Source organism: Bufo bufo, chromosome 1, assembly GCF_905171765.1.
Source record: "Bufo bufo chromosome 1, aBufBuf1.1, whole genome shotgun sequence".
Lineage (NCBI taxonomy): Eukaryota > Metazoa > Chordata > Amphibia > Anura > Bufonidae > Bufo > Bufo bufo.
This window is the reverse complement of record NC_053389.1, coordinates 274,189,558-274,207,443: the sequence shown is the minus strand read 5'-3', so window position 1 is coordinate 274,207,443 and position 17,886 is coordinate 274,189,558. Positions and strand designations below refer to the sequence as shown.

The 17,886-nt window shown below is 45.7% G+C and overlaps 1 protein-coding gene across 1 annotated transcript in view; it reads right to left on the bottom strand.

Moving 5' to 3' along the window:
- Positions 1–17,605, bottom strand: part of LOC121007535 (dihydrofolate reductase-like) — a 59,148-nt gene extending 41,543 nt beyond the window's left edge. Inside the window, exon 1 of the mRNA XM_040439542.1 lies at positions 17,581–17,605. The gene's annotated coding sequence lies outside the window, so the exon portion shown is untranslated. The remainder of the gene's footprint in view (positions 1–17,580) is intronic.
- Between the last annotated feature and the right edge of the window lie 281 nt (positions 17,606–17,886).

The following is a 17,886-nucleotide window of genomic DNA, read 5'->3' as shown; positions in this document are numbered from 1 at the left end:
CATGGAGGCAGCAGCGGCGTGACCTGTCCAAGTTAGTGGTGTGGCTGTGCAGTAGCCACATTCACCCAGTGGACCGTAAAGGACATGTACTGTCCCTGACCGTAGTTACAGATCCACACGTCGGCGCTGCCATGCACTTTGGCAGACACCGACAGGGTCAAGGACTGGCCCACCTTCTGTTCTACATGTTTGTGCAGGGCTGAAACTGCCTTTTGGCAAAGAAATGACGGCTTGGGACTCTCCACCTCAGCTCGGCACAAGCCATCAGTTCTCTGAAAGGTGCAGAGTCCACCACTTGGAAAGCGACAGACTGCAGCACCAGCAACTTGGACAGGGGCATGTTCAGCTTCTGCGCCTTTGGATGAGTGCACGCATACTCAGGGCCGGCCTTTGGGGTGTGCGAGCTGTGCGGCCGCACAGGGCGCCATGGCAACAGGGGCGCCCGGCGGCCAACACAGCTCGCAGTCGGTCTCTACAGGCTACAGCAGCCGGCCCGACCTGAGCCGAGATTGGGCGCAAAATTGCAGGGGGCGCCAGGCAGCAAACACTAAAATGAGGATCATGGGAGCCTATGGCTCCAGTCCCCTCCGTTCTTCCTCATAGGCTTCAGCGCCTGAAGCCTATGAGGCAGTAGAGCGAGCGTAGTGTCTAGAATGTAGTTGATCCTAGGAGGTATGATGTCAGAGAAAGAGGCGGAGTCTCGTCATCCAGGGGGCGGGGCCTAACGATGTGCAGGAGATTCTACAGAGCAGGAGCAAAGTCTGCAGGTAAGTATGTGGAGGAGAATAGTGACTGTTATTTTTACTTGGGGGGCTTTTTGCAGGGGCTGAAGGGAGAAGGAATCATCTTTGTACTGGAGACTGTATGTTAGAGGGGTCTGAAGAGAGGGTAGTTGGGGTGATATTATTTACATGGGACTGTCTGCTGGAGAGGCTGAAGGCAAGGGGGTGATATTATTTTACATAGGGCTGTATGCTGGAGGGGCTAAGGCAGGGAAGTGATGTGTCTTAGATGGGACTGTATGCTGGAGGGGCCTTGTATCTTACATGGGACTGTATGCTGGAGGAGCTGAAGGCAGGGGGAGTGATATATTTTACATTGGACTGTATGCTGGAGGGGCTGAAGGCAGGATGAGTGATGTATTTTACATGGGACTGTGCAAGAAGGACTGGAAGGCAGGGGTGTGATGTATCTTACATGGGACTGTATGCTGGAGGGGCTGAAGGCAGGCAGCGAAGAGAGGGAGTGTGATATTATTTACATAGGACTGTATGTTGGAGGGGCTGAAGGCGGGGAGTGATGTATTTTACATGAGACTGTATGCTGGAGGGGCTGAAGGCAGGAGAGTGATGTACCTTACTTGGGACTGTATGCTGGAGGGGCTGAAGGCAGGGAAGTAATGTGTCTTACATGGGACTGTATGCTAGAGGGGCTGAAGGCAGGGGGGAAGGTTGTATCTTACATGGGACTGTATGCTGGAGGGGCTGAGGGGGGGGGGGGCATAATTATTACTATAATACTACAGAGGGGGCCATTATAATATTAATAATAATAATAATAATAATAATAATAATAATAATAATACAGAGGGGCCAGTATATATTATAATTATACAGAGGGCATTATAGTTATGGGCACTACGGGGGAGGGGAGGTCTGTTATCTGAGGATGATAGTAAAGTGAGAAATCCCCAAAATTTTCTGTGAAACTCTACAGAGATGAGACGCGGCTGAAAGAAGTTATCATGACGGTCCTATCTCCGAATGAAGACGCTGAGGAAAGTCTACATCACAGGAGAGGTCACTGGATGTAACAGGTATGGTGCGGTACTCTTTTTTTTTTTTTTTTTTTTTACCAAATATCTTTCTTTAAATGGGGCCTGGGGGCAGGGGACTGGATAAGGATAAGGGTGACAGACACTGGGTATGATTAAGGGGGCAGAGGACTGGATAAGGTGGGTGACACCATGACAGTCACTGGGTATGATTAAGGGGGGCAGCGGACTGTGTAAGGGTGACACTGGGTATGATTAAGAAGGGCAGGGGACTGGGTAAAGGTTACAGGGTATGATTAAGGGGGGCAGGGGACTGGCTATGGGTGACACTAGGTATGATTAAGGCCCTTAATCATACCCAGTGTCACCCAGAGCCAGTCCACTGCCCCCCTTAATCATACCCTGTCACCCTTACCCAGTCCACTGCCCCCTTTAATCATACCCTGTCACCCTTACCCAGTCCCCTGCCCCCCTTAATCATACCCTGTCACCTTTACACAGTCCCCTGCCCTTTTTAATCACACCCAGTGTCACCTTTGCCCAGTCTCCTGCCCCCTCAATTAGACCCTGCCCCCCTTAATCATACCCAGTGTCACCCATAGCCAGTCCCCTGCCCCCCTTAATCATACACTTTCACCTTTACCCAGTCCCCTGCCCCCCTTAATCATACCCAGTGTCAACTAAAGCCAGTCCCCTGCCCCTTTGTCATACCCAGTGTCACCCTTATCCAGTGCCCTTCCCCCTTAATCATACCCAGTGTCTGTCACCCTTAATTTAAGGGGGACAGGGTCTAATTAAGGGGGCAGGGGACTGGGTAAGGGTGACACTGGGTATGATTAAGAAGGGCAGGGGACTGGGTAAAGGTGACAGGGTATGATTAAGGGGGGCAGGGGACTGGCTCTGGGTGACACTGGGTATGATTAAGGGGGGCAGGGGACTGGGCAAAGGTGACAGGGTATGATTAAGGGGGGCAGGAGACTGGCTATGGGCGACATTGGGTATGATTGTACTTGTTTGTACTTGCACTTAAATTATCTGTAATTAAAGAAAACTGTTTGTTACAAAGATTGTTTTCCTCTTTGTGTATGTTTAGGTGAACGGGGGGGGGGGGGGGGGGGGGCGCCACGAGATTAGCTCGCACAGGGCGCCTGAACACCTAAGGCCGGCCCTGCGCATACTGCTGTCTCTTGGCAATCGCGTCGGTCATCGATTGCTGACAGAATGCGTTACGAGGAGTAAGAGGAGCAGGAGCATCTGAACCAGCAGAAGATGGGAATGACAGACATCTCCCTTCGGCTGAGGTGGTGAAGCCTTGACTGGCTGAAACCAGGTGCGTGCTAGTGGGTGATGCAGCGGTTGCTGCGGCAGACTGGACCACCACATCGGAGCCACGGTTCTCCCAGGCCACAGTATAGCAATGTTGCATATGTTGACGCAGGGCCATAGTGCCAACATTGGTCCCCTGGCCGTGCTTCACTTTCTGCCCACAGATTCTACATATGGCCACGTTCACCTCCTCCAGCGGCTTCATAAAAAACTGCCACACCGCCGAGTAGGTGATTTTTTCCCCCAACAGTCCTCACTGATCGACTGCTACAGACGCTGCCAACATGAACCCCTACACCACTACTTCCTGGGCAGGTAGGCTGCTGCAAATCAGGTGGTCTACCCCGTGCCCATTTGGCGCCCAACCTCACACTGCTGCAGGGGCGGACACAGACAGCAGAGGGCTCCTGTGCAAAGAATGTGCCTGGGCCCCCTCCCCTCCAAGCCAAGTTCTCAATATAACCAATTCCGTCCTAACATTACTTATAGCAATACAAAACATACAGGTTAAGGTTACTTTAACACCTGCAGCACTACGCTCCGGCCACCTGATCCGACAAAGAATGCAAGGAATTGGCCGGACACAAACTCAGGCATGCAGCAGTTTGTGTCCCGCTGATTCTCTGCATTTTTGCCAGATTGTAGCCGGATCTCTGCCAGACCCCATTATAGTCTGCATTCAGCAGTGCTGGAGAATTCCAGAATCACTAACTCAGATGTGAAGGTAGTCTAATACAGGTCCACATACCTCTTACATCCAGTGACGTCTTCTTTGATGTAGATGTTCTCTGTCCTCATCTTCTCCTTTCAGACCACACCGCCATAATGATTTTTTTTCAGTCATCTCCTCTCTCTGCAGGGTTTGACAGACAGACATCTTAGTTTCCTAGTTTTCCATCATCCTCCCACCTACAGTAATCAACACCCCTCTAATATTGTGCCTGCTGTGCTCCATATAATAGTTACACACAGATAGTTCCCCTTCAATAATTATTGGCACACAGTGTCCTAAAAAATAACTGCACCCAGGAAACAGTGTCCCTGACACTAATAGTGTAAACATAATGTTCCCCAAAAATAATTGTGCTAAGCTGATACCGTGCCAGGGTGCCCACCAAAGTAACAATGCTCCCTAAAATCCCACCAATAGAAATAATTATCTACCAGGCAACACTTAGTAGTAATAGTGCCCCTACAGTAATAATGTCCCCACTGTTTCCCAGAAGTAATAATTCTCCTATATTGCTCATACTAGTATTCAAGTTCCTCATAGTCCCTCAACTGTAATAAAGCCCACCATAATGCCCCCGGTAGTAATAATTCTCTTTATAACTCTTTGTGTAACAGTAGAAAAATGCCCCCTTATAATGTGCGCCAGTACATAAAAGTGCCCTGTGTGGCAGTATAAAATATACCTCCTCTTAGTGCCCCTGTAGAGCCAATGTCCCCATAGAACCCTCATAATGTGTGCCAATGCCCCCTACTGTGTGCCTAAAAACTCTCTTAGTGCCCCCAGTTGAGCCAAAGTCCCCATAGTGCCCTATAATTTGCGCCAGTATAAAATACTCCTATATTGTGCACCAAAAGTGCACCTCCCCTTGTCCCTATGGTGACTGACAATGTGCCAGTATAATGCCCCTATATAATGACCCCCAATAGTTCTCCTTTTCCTCCATTCTCCATAGTGGCCCCCATGTGTGCCAGTATATAAGATAGAGACCCCATATTGCTCCTCCCCCCCTATATAGTGCCCCTTTGTATGCCAGTATATAAGATAGAGACCCCATATTGCTCCTCCCCCTCCATAGTGCCCCCCATGTGTGCCAGTAAATAAGATAGGGCCCCCCATAGTGCTCCTCCCCTCCATAGTGCCCCCCATGTGTGCCAGTATATAAAATAGTAGTAGAAAATTGCAGCACACAGTATTTTTCTTTGCCGTTAGGTTATGTTTTAATCTTGTATCATCATATGATCATCATGATCCAGTGCAGTTACAGGGTATATAAGCCAGCATCCAGCGCTACTTACTACAGGGAGCCAGCTACAGATTATAGACCGCTGAAGAAGGCCCTGACAGGCCGAAACGTCCGGTCGCCATATTGATTTGTATATGCCTGCCTTATGCCTGCCTTATATACCTTGTAACTGCACTGGATCATGATGATCATATGATGATGATACAAGATTAAAACATAACCTAACGGCAAAGAAAAATACTGTGTGCTGCAATTTTCTATTACTTGATTACGACTAACAAGTCCTTGCTGGCACCAGCAATAACGGTGTGCGGTACTCCAAATTTAACAGTATATAAAATAGGGCCCCAATAGTACTCCCCCCTCCATGGTGCCCCCCATGTGTGTCAGTATTTAAAATAGGGCTCCCATAGTGCTCCTCCTCCTCCATAGTGCCCCCCATGTGTGCCAGTACATACGATAGGGCCCCAGTAGATGCTCCATGAGTGCCAGATAGGGTCCCTAGCAAAGCGTAAATAAATAAATAAATAAATAAATAAATAAACACATACAGGTGAAACTCAAAAAACTAGAATATCGTACAAAGTTCATTTATTTCAGTAATGCAACTTAAAAGGTGAAACTAATATATGAGATAGACTCATTACATGCAAAGTGAGATATTTCAAGCCTTTATTTGGATGATTATGGCTTATAGCTTATGAAACCCCAAAGTCACAATTTTGAGGTACCCTTTGCTCAGGGGGTATGGATTAATTAGCTGACTAGAGTGTGACACTTTGAGCGTAGAATATTGAACCTTTTCACAAAATTCTAATTTTAAGTTGCATTAATGCAATTCCTTTTAATTTGCATTACTGAAATAAATGGACTTTTGCACAATATTCTAATTTTTCGAGTTTTACCTGTATACTTATTACTTACCTCCTTGCTCCTTTCAGGGATGCAATGCAGGCCTCTTCTGGCCTGTGTCCCGCGCTGTACGGCTCAGACAGCGCGATGATGTCATTGCGCCGCCTGCGCTGGCCTCTGATAGGCTATAGGCACTAGGCCTGCAACCTATGAGAGGACTGGGGAAGGGAGACACCTCTCCCCTGCCCCGCCGCAGCATCCATCTGTATCGCCGTCCTAAGGACAGCGATACAGATGAATAGAGATGAGCGCTTCCACAATGTAAGCGAACATCTCCCCCTGCCACCGGTAAGAAGGGGCCCCCTCCTGCTCTGGTCCCCTGTGCAACCGAACCGGCTGCCCATGCGGTATGTCCGCCCCTGGCTGCCACCCTGGTGACTCCCGGCCACCCTATCGACTTGCTGTCTCCGCCGCTGGCTCACAGGCAAGCTGCCACCCTCTTCTCCTGATGATGATGAAGCCCCTTCTGCACCCGGCTCCCAAGTGCGATCAGCTTCATCATCGTCGAGTAGTGTCTGCACATCACTGATGTCCTCCTCAATGATCTCAACACCACCTCCCACGCCACTCTCCTCATCACTACTTGCCCGCCTAGCGGAGGAAGCGGCGGATGTCTCCTCCAGATCTTGGCTGGGCAGTAGCTGCTGACCGCCCTCTATTAGCTCGTCCTCGCTGTATAGTGGAGCTGAGCCAACAACATATAATACTTCTCTGGCTGAGGGAACAGAAAAGGACAGAGGCAGGTTGAGGATAGGTGATAGGCACAGGGCCTGCTCCCACGCCATGCCAACTAAGGGTTGTGTCTGACAAACCCACCGACTGTTGGCTGGGGGTGTCACTTGGGATGACGTGGATGACTGAGTTAACCAATCAAGAACCGCTGGGCCGCTGGTTAAGACACGCCCGCTAGATGACACCGGGGGCTCAGGCCTCTCGCTGCGACTCCTGCTGCCACGACCCCTTACTCTGCTGCCACCTCTGCCTGCGCCAGAAACATTTAGGCCTCTGCCACTCTGTGCATGGCCTGGCACTTCTCTGCCTGACATACTTTTAGCTGAACTAAATAAATTAACCACAAAACACCCCTAAAAGTGACGAATATATTTTTCTTGTTGTACTGAAATAGGGCACTATACACTTTCACCCAAAAATAATTGCAGAACAGAACTTAGAATATATTTTTCTTGTTGTTAAAGGGAACCTGATACCTCCAAAAAACATCCCAAGCTGGCAGCAGTACCTTCGAGTAGCTAGCAGCACGTTTGTAACGATCATTTTCTTCTTGCAGGCAGAGAAGCAGAAGCTGTAAAAACGATCTTTAATCCCCTGCCGGCGCGCTTCTCTAGTCAGACCTCCTTGCTTCAAGTCACGGTAACCACACCCCCTTTCCTGCCCCTTCGCTGTGACTGACAGCCGGCAGTTCAGCAAAGCACTGTCAATCACAGCGAAGGGGCAGGCAAGGGGGTGTGGTTACTGTGACTTGAAGCAAGGAGGTTTGACTAGAGAAGCGCGCCGGCAGGGGATTAAAGATCGTTTTTACAGCTTTTGCTTCATCTGCCTGCAGGAAGAAAAGGATCGTTACAAACATGCTGCTGGCTACTCTAAGGTACTGCTGCCAGCTTGGGATGTTTTTAGGAGGTGACAGGTTCCCTTTAATGAAATAGGCCCCTATAAGCTTTCACCAGGAAAAAATTAAGCAGTGAAGTGTGTATAGATCTTTTGTTTGGTTAAAGAAAAATGCCCTCATACGATTTCTCCAGGAAAAATTAAGCAGTGAAGTGTGTATAGATTTTTCTTTCTGTTAGTGAAATAGGCCAGCAAACGCTTTCAACACGTTTAAATGTAGCACTGAGGTGCGTATATATTTTTCTTGTGGTTAATGAAACATGCCCCTATATGATTTCACCAGGAAAAATTAAGCAGTGAAGTGTGTGTATAGATTTATCTTTTTGTTACTGAAAAATGCCCCTATACGCTTTTAGCAGGTAAAAATTAAGCAGTGAACTGCGTATAGATTTTTCTTTCTGTTACTGAATAGGGCAGCAAACGCTTTCACCAGGTAAAAATTAAGCAGTGAGGAGCGGATATATTTTTCTTGTGGTTAATGAAATATGACCCTTTACCATTTCACCAGAAAGACCTGCAACAGTACAGTGCGTATATAGTTTTCTTTTAGGACTGAAATATGCCCCTATGTGCTTTCACCAGAAAGACCTGCAACAGTGCAGTGCGTATATATTTTTCTTGTAGGACTGAAATACGCCCCTATGCGCTTTCAACAGAAATCACTGCAACAGTGCAGTGCATATATTTTTATCTTTTTTTACTGAAATACACCCATATACGCTTTCACCAGAAAAACCTGCAGCAGTCAAGTGCGTGTATATTTTAGTTTTTCCACAGATACAAGCCACTAAAGGCTTTTCAACATAGCACTTGCACCCTAACAACAAATAGCTGGAAGGACAGAGCTGTCTAATAGCTATTTGGATCCCCAAATAATCTTTCCCTGCACTTGCAAATCGTTTTCCTATCACTGTCCCTAGCGCCTTCTGACGTCTCTCCCTGCACTAAGATGCTGTGAAATGATTCCTCCCTATCCTTTCCCTGCACTTATAAATAGTTTTTTCTGTCTTTTTTTCCACTATAAGGTTTTTCCAATTGCTGTCCCTAGCGCCTTCTCACGTCTGTCCCTGCATTCTGAACGCTGGAAAATGTCTGAATCCAAGATGGCCGCAGTATTTACAGGGCTGTGACATCACAGGGCTGGCTGGCTGCTGATTGGCTGCATGCATGCATGTCAATCTGGGGTCCCACCTTCCCAGAGTTCCTTTCCCCATGTCCTCAGTCCTTACATGTGTAGCTGCCATTTTAGGAAAAATGCTATTCGTCAGCACGAAGCGCGAGGAAAATTCGCATTCGTTGCGAACCAAATTTTTCCTGAAATTCGGAACGAATTCCACTTCGTCAGCTTCGATTCGCTCATCTCTACTGATGACCTATCGTGAGGATAGGTCATCAGTTATAAATAGAGATAAGCATAAAACTTTGTTCCAATACCGTACAGAGCAGGAGCTCCGTACAGTATTAGAATGTATTAGCTCCGATGCGCCGAAGTTATTGCGAAGCTGAAGCTGAACTACAATACCAGACACAGCATCTAGTGATCATGCAGTTCAATGCACATGAATGCAAAAAATTACAAGCAGATGACAAAAATCGTATCAGATTACTAAAATGGGTAGAAGAAAAGCAGTAGCACTGTGCAAGTGTATGTCTGGGAGAACCAAACACACAAACCAGCATAGTAAAGTAAAACTGTATGATAATCAGTAAGTCAGATGACAAGGAGGAGAAAATAGAGATGCTGTGAGCAATGCCAACATACAGTATCATGTGAATAATGCTTGACTTCCCCCTGACCCGGACACAGGCCTCTCACCCAGCTAAGCCAGTACTCTCTGCTCTACAATTGTGAGGGGCAGTCACCCCGAAACAGCTGTCTGCAGATGAGGTGCTGGCTTATTTAATATCCAAGTCATGTCTCAAGGCCTATATAAAGGGTCAAACATTGACTTATAGGATAGCTGCCTTACATCTGGTGGCATTAGAGGCAGAGCTTGTTAAGAGCTCATTGGCATTCCTTCCCTCCCCTATTGCTTGACTGAAATGTAGCAGAGCTGAATATGTCACGTAAATCTTTGTTTTGGAATTTGGTGTTTCCAAGTTAATATAATGCAACAGAATAACCTGCAGTCCTATAGCAATACTGATATATCTGTATGATGTGCCTGTAAATGCAGATCTGAATTTGTCTTGCATATTGATGATACTGTTTGCATAAGACATCAATGTCTACAGTAAGTCCCAGAAAACTTCTTTAAAATAAGACCATTGGTAAGACATTGCAATATTTGGATGGTGTATGCTAATAATATATACAGCAGATGTAGCAGAACTGAATTTTTCAGTCGCATTGTTTTTGCATCATATCTATAAGTTAATATAACACAGTAGATTTACCTCCGGCAGTCCTGTGTAAGATAAAAGTTAATAAACTGTATTACTAAGATATGGCAGTAACATAGAAATATAGCAGAACTGAATGAGTCATTTACATGAGTCATTCGGATCTACATTGTGTTAGCATTTTGCCATTTATCAAAGTTATTGTAGTATAGTAGGCTCCTCTCCTGCAGTCCTATGTAAGGCTACAGACAACCTATTTCAATATCAGGATGAGATAAGGCAGTAATATGCAAATGTAGCAGGACTGAATTGGTTAAGGTAACGTTTTGGAGCCATCAGCATGAAATGTATCCACATTAATATAATACAGTGGGTGTAGCTCCTGCAGTCCTATGTAAGAGCTCTGCCAGTACACTAAAAACTCAGGATGAGGTGTGAGTAACACACAGATGTAGCAGTCTGATTTTGGTATGCTAGTTTTACTATGTAGGACCACAGATGACACATTGTGGTATGAGGATGCCATGTACCGAGTGACAAACTCAGCTCTGCTACATCTCCATACACTTTGCATCCTCATAAAGGTCAGCTTGGCCTGTCTGCCCACCACGATAGCACCAGCCTAGCAGTGGGTGGCAGTGCAGGTTAGAGAGAGAAAGCTTGATGTGCCACTGTCGGCAGAGACTGCAGCATCTTGTAAAGTTATGTTATCAATGGTGGCCACATTAAAAGGAGACGTTACTCAAAGATTTTTACCTACCGCAAGATGCTCCCCTTAGAATACAAACCTGTTTGGGATGCTGTTTGTCTACAGGGAAGTGAATGGCAGCAGATGCAAAAGGCAATAGGACCGGGGCTGGATATAAAGGCTGGAGGTGGAGCGTCACATCCCAGCTTTTTCACGCTTGAAAGCAGGAAACTGCAGTTACACTAAAAAGCTGATCCCTAAATTGCAGGGTTTGTAGTAATTCTGCATGATGAACCGAATCTCCGGGTTCTGCTGCTCCATGGTATATATTTAGTATAACGGAGAGAAAGTGATCACATGATACTAATCCTATATGGAATAAAGTGCCCCAACAACTTCAAGGGAATTTCGAGGTGACTTCTAATATCCTTAAAGTGAATCCAATCTATGTTATCATCATGTCGTTTGGAAGTCCAGAGTTCTGTCCTTTCTTCTTTATCAAGTTTAAAGCATAAGGCCACATCCACACGACGGTGAAAAACATTAACTTTTTTTAAAGAATCATTGCTGTTTAGGGTTGTATTTACATGGCCGTTTTTTTAACGGCCAGTGAATAATGCAAGTCAAAAAATAGGACATTTCCCATTTTGTCCGTTTTTACAGCCCCCATACATTTGAAGGGGGACGTTTTTCAGAAAGGCATCAGCGAAAAAACTGAGGTTAAAAATGTTAAAAATGAACCGCTTGGCCTTTTTAATGGCAGTTTTTCTCCACTGTCATGTGAATGTACTGTAGCCTTATTGTATGTACACCTTTGGGGGCAATTTTTTTTATTACTTATTTTGAGCTAAAAATAATTTTTGCAATTGGTCTTTATTAGGGAACTTTCACATTAGCAGCAGGGGAGTCCGGCAGGCTGTTCCGGCGGGTGAACAGCCTGTTGGATCCGTCCTGCCGCTAGTTCACGTGTGCCCCCGGACTGCCACTCCATCCCCATTGACTATAATAGGGGCGGGAGCGGAGTTCCGGCGGCAGCATGGCAGCGCACGGCGAGAGGCAGCCGGACTAAAAGTACTGCATGTCGTACTTTTAGTCCGGCTGCCTCTCACCGTGCGCTGCCATGCTACCGCCGCAACTCCGACCCTATTATAGTCAATGGGGGCGGAGAGTCAGTCTGGGGGCACACGTGAACTAGCGGCAGGACGGATTTGACAGGCTGTTCACCTGCCGAAACAGCCTGTTGGACTCCCCTGCCGCTAGTGTAAAACTAGCCTTAACAATATGGAATCCTTTTTTCTGTACAAAGCTGACATGCTCTACTAGCTGCCTGTGTATCCTTTGTCCTTTCCGTCATCTGAGGAGCAGATGGACTCCTTATCTGTGCTCTCTCACATCATAAACACTCATTAAAGCTCAATCCTTATCTTACTGATAAGAATGTAGCTTAAGTAAGTGTTTATGACCTCTCAGTAGTTTAGAAATAAGGGTAATTAGATGACTGGCACAAAGTGAAAGTGACAGTACCAGTCACACAGTTAGGCCTTGTTCACACGAACGTAAGGGCTCTGTGCCCGTGCTGTGGACCGCAATTTGCACGGGCACCGACTGTGGGCCAGCCGCATGCGGATTGCGGACCCATTCACTTGAATGGGGTCTGCGATCCGTCCGTTCCGCAAAAAGATAGAGAAAGTTCTATCTTTTTGCGGTGCAGAGGCACGAAACGGAACCCCACAGAAGCACTCCGTAGTGCTTCCGTAGGGTTCCGTTCCATGCTTCCGTTAATTACCGCATCTCCGGACCCATTCAAGTGAATGGGTCCACATCCGTGATGCGAAATGCGTAAATGAGCCCTTAGAAAAACAGTTAACTCTTTGTGACTAAACAGCTCAATATTTTTAATAAAGGCCAATTGAAAATATGATTTTTAGCCAAAAATAAGTTAAATGCAATCATAAAAAAAAATTGACTCCAAAGGTGTACATAGCCTTTAACCACCTCAGCTCCCCTAGCTTAAACCCCCTTAATGACCAGGCCATTTTTTACACTTCTGCACTACACTACTTTCACCGTTTATTGCTCGGTCATGCAACTTACCACCCAAATGAATTTTACCTCCTTTTCTTCTCACTAATAGAGCTTTCATTTGGTGGTATTTCATTGCTGCTGACATTTTTTGTTATTAATCGAAATTTAACTAAATTTTTGCAAAAAAATGACATTTTTCACTTTCAGTTGTAAATTTTTTTTTAAAAAACGACATCCGTATATAAATTTAGCTCTAAATTTATTGTTCTACATGTCTTTGATAAAAAAAAAATGTTTGGGTAAAAGTTATAGCGTTTACAAACTATGGTACAAAAATGTGAATTTCCGCTTTTTGAAGCAGCTCTGACTTTCTGAGCACCTGTCATGTTTCCTGAGGTTCTACAATGGAAAGTAGACACCCTAAGGTATTCGCTGATGGGCATAGTGAGTTCATAGAACTTTTTATTTTTTGTCACAAGTTAGCGGAAAATTATGATTTTTTTTTTATTTATTTTTTCCTTACAAAGTCTCATATTCCACTAACTTGTGACAAAAAATAAAAACTTTCATGAACTCACTATGCCCATCACGAAATACCTTGGGGTGTCTTCTTTCCAAAATGGGGTCACTTTTGGGGTAGTTATACTGCCCTGGCATTCTAGGGGCCCTAATGTGTGGTAAGTAGTTTGAAATCAAAATGTGTAAAAAATGACCTGTGAAATCCTAAAGGTGCTCTTTGGAATGTGGGCCCCTTTGCCCACCTAGGCTGCAAAAAAGTGTCACACATCTGGTATCGCCATACTCAGGAGAAGTTGGGCAATGTGTTTTGGGGTGTCATTTTACATATACCCATGCTGGGTGAGAGAAATATCTCGGCAAAAGACAACTTTTCCCATTTTTTTATACAAAGTTGGCATTTGACCGAGATATTTCTCTCACCCAGCATGGGTATATGTAAAATGACACCCCAAAACACATTGCCCAACTTCTCCTGAGTACGGTGATACCAGATGTGTGACACTTTTTTGCAGCCTAGGTGGGCAAAGGGGCCCACATTCCAAAGAGCACCTTTAGGATTTCACAGGTCATTTTTTTACACATTTTGATTTCAAAATACTTCCCACACATTAGGGCCCCTAAATTGCCAGGGCAGTATAACTACCCCACAAGTGACCCCATTTTGGAAAGAAGACACCCCAAGGTATTCCGTGAGGGGCATGGCGAGTTCCTAGAATTTTTTATTTTTTGGCACAAGTTAGCGGAAAATGGTGATTTTTTTAATTTATTTTTTCTTACAAAGTCTCATATTCCACTAACTTGTGACAAAAAATAAAAACTTCCATGAACTCACTATGCCCATCACAAAATACCTTGGGGTGTCTTCTTTCCAAAATTGGGTCACTTTTGGGGTATTTATACTGCCCCGGCATTTTAGGGGCCCTAATGTATGGTAAGTAGTTTGAAATCAAAATCTGTAAAAAATGCCCTGTGAAATCCAAAAGGTGCTCTTTGGAATGTGGGCCCCTTTGCCCACCTAGACTGCAGAAAAGTGTCACATATCTGGTATCGCTGTACTCAGAAGAAGTAGGGCAATGTGTTTTGGGGTGTCTTTTTACATATACCCATGCTGGGTGAGAGAAATATCTCGGCAAAAGACAACTTTTCCCATTTTTTTATACAAAGTTGGCATTTGACCAAGATATTTCTCTCACCCAGCATGGGTATATGTAAAATGACACCCCAAAACACATTGCCCAACTTCTCCTGAGTACGGCGATACCAGATGTGTGACACTTTTTTGCAGCCTAGATGCGCAAAGGGGCCCAAATTCCTTTTATGAGGGCATTTTTAGACATTTGGATCCCAGACTTCTTCTCACGCTTTAGGGCCCCTAAAATGCCGGAGCAGTATAAATACCCCACATGTGACCCCATTTTGGAAAGAAGACACCCCAAGGTATTCAATGAGAGGCATGGCGAGTTCATAGAAAAAAAAAAAATTTGGCACAAGTTAGCGGAAATTGATTTATTTATTTTTTTTCTCACAAAGTCTCCCTTTCCGCTAACTTGGGACAAAAATTTCAATCTTTCATGGACTCAATATGCCCCTCAGCGAATACCTTGGGGTGTCTACTTTCTGAAATGGGGTCACATGTGGGGTATTTATACTGCCCTGGCATTTTAGGGGCCCTAAAGAGTGAGAAGAAGTCTGGAATATAAATGTCAAAAAAAAAATCCGCATTTGGATTCCGTGAGAGGTATGGTGAGTTCATGTGAGATTTTATTTTTTGACACAAGTTAGTGGAATATGAGACTTTGTAAGAAAAAAAAAAGCAAAAAAAAATTCCGCTAACTTGGGCCAAAAAAATGTCTGAATGGAGCCTTACAGGGGGGTGATAAATGACAGGGGGGTGATCAATGACAGGGGGGTGATCAGGGAGTCTATATGGGGTGATTCGTCCCCTGTAAGGCTCCATTCAGATGTCCGTATGTGTTTTGCGGATCCGATCCATGTATCCGTGGATCTGTAAAAAACATACGGACGTCTGAATGGAGCCTTACAGGGGGGTGATCAATGACAGGGGGGTGATCAGGGAGTCTATATGGGGTGATCACCCCCCTGTCATTGATCACCCCCCTGTAAGGCTCCATTCAGACGTCTGTATGTGTTTTGCGGATCCGATCCATGTATCCGTGGATCCATAAAAAACATACGGATGTCTGAATGGAGCCTTACAGGGGGGTGATCATTGACAGGGGGGTGATCAATGACAGGGGAGTGATCAGGGAGTCTATATGGGGTGATCAGGGGTTAATAAGGGGTTAAATAAGTGACAGGGGGGGTGTAGTGTAGTGGTGTTTGGTGCTACTTATTACTGAGCTGCCTGTGTCCTCTGGTGGTCGATCCAAGCAAAAGGGACCACCAGAGGACCAGGTAGCAGGTATATTAGACGCTGTTATCAAAACAGCGTCTAATATACCTGTTAGGGGTTAAAAAAATCGCATCTCCAGCCTGCCAGCGAACGATCGCCGCTGGCAGGCTGCAGATCCACTTGCTTACCTTCCGATCCTGTGAACGTGCGCGCCTGTGTGCGCGCGTTCACAGGAAATCTCGCGTCTCGTGAGATGACGCACGGATGCGTCCAGGAGGAATGAATCGACCGCCTCCAGGACGCATCCGTGCGTTAGGCGGTCGGGAGGTGGTTAAGCTACATTCACACAACAGTGAAGAAAAAAAATTGCCTGTTAAAATATCACTTTTTCATGGTTATTTTTCCATCCATGTGTCACAATTTTTTGTAGCCATTTCCCAGCCATCGAATCATTTTTTAATGGTTGTTCACTATCCGTTTTAACGGCCGTTAAATAACAGTGATAAATTTCATTGGCTTTTTTTCCCCAATCCCCTGAAAACACCCACATGATGGTCATATGATCGCCCAGGCGCCTATTTTAACAGCCATCAAATGGATGCCATTCTGTATTCACTGTGGAAGCAGTGGACCTGGCCAGCAGCATCTGACTGACATGTGGGAGGAGTGTGACTAAATGACATCAATCAGACCCCGCTGGCCAGCTGCTTCGATAGTGAATACTGCTATTGGTTAGTTTTTAGTGAAGCAGCTCCACTGCCAGGGCGGCTACCAGCTGGGGCCTGAATTAAATAGCCTTGAGATGTTCCAGACATGATGCTCTGACTGGGGCCCGCTGTGATAAAGAACAGCGACTCCGCCGGGCCCCAGCACCAAATAGCAGCAGAAGAGGATATGTGCCGGACCCCCCAGATGAACCTGCCCACCATGCCCCAGGTGACAGTACTGCCCTGATGGCTGCTATACCAACTACTGTATAAAGCCCCATCATAACAGCTAGATCCGAAGTCGCTTCACTCTAAACTTCGTTTTAATGCTGTATGGAGATCCGTCTCTGTACAGCATTACAATGTATGAGCTCCGGCGAGGAAAATTCATTATCACCGAAGTCTCACAAGACTTCAGTGAATAACTTCAGAATTTGATTTTTCAACTTGAAAACCATTTTAAAACTTGATTCCGAAGTCCGCTTTGGTACCGAGGTAATAGTCGGAACCAAATCCGACTTTGGATACCTGTTTTAAAATGTTTTTCAAGTTTAATAATCAAATCCCGAAGTTATTTACCGAAGTTTTGCGAAACTACGGTGATAACGCATTTCAGCTGGCACATACATTTTAATACTGTACAGAGACAGATCTTCGTACAGCATTAAATTAAAACTAAGTTTTGAGCTTAGGCTACTTTCACACTAGCGTTCGGAGCGGATCCGTCTGATGTTTCATCAGACGGATCCGCTCCGATAATGCAGACGTTTGCATCCGTTCAGAACGGATCCGTCTGCATTATTACTTAGAAAATTTTCTAAGTCTGAAAGTAGCCTGAGCGGATCCGTTCAGACTTTACATTGAAAGTCAATGGGGAACGGATCCGCTTGAAGATTGAGCCATATAGTGTCATCTTCAAGCAGATCCGTCCCCATTGACTTCCATTATAAGTCTGGACGGATCCGCTCGCCTCCGCACGGCCAGGCCGACACCCGAACGCTGCAAGCAGCGTTCAGGTGTCCGCTCACTGAGCGGAGCGGAGGCTGAGCGCTGGCAGGCGGATGCATTCTCAGTGGATCCGCCTCCACTGAGAATGCATTAGGGCCAGACGGATGCGTTCGGGGCCGCTCGTGAGCCCCTTCAAACGGAGCGCACGAGCGGACACCCGAACGCTAGTGTGAAAGTAGCCTAAGTGACTTCAGATCTAGGATCATCCGTAATAACAGCACCAGCCACCAAAGTCCTCTTAAAGCGGTTTTCCGAGTCTATGAAAATTAAAAAACACACAATGCAGTTGCTTATTATATGATAGACTAAAGCTAAATGAGTACCTTGATCGATGTTTGGAAGCAGTCTAATGTCTTCCAGCTTCTACACTTCCTGGTTGTGGTAGTGTTACTAGTGACGTAGGCTGCTCTTCTCAGCATCCCCCCCCTTGCAACTCCCAGCAGTGTTGCTCCAGGCCTAACACTCCTCTTTAGTCATTAGTATACCGACACTCAAAGTCAGGCTGTATTATTATCCTAGTCACATCACTGCTGTTCTCTGTTATCAGCCACTATATACAGGTGAAACTCAAAAAATTAGAATATCGTGCAAAAGTCCATTTATTTCAGTAATGCAAATTAAAAGGAATT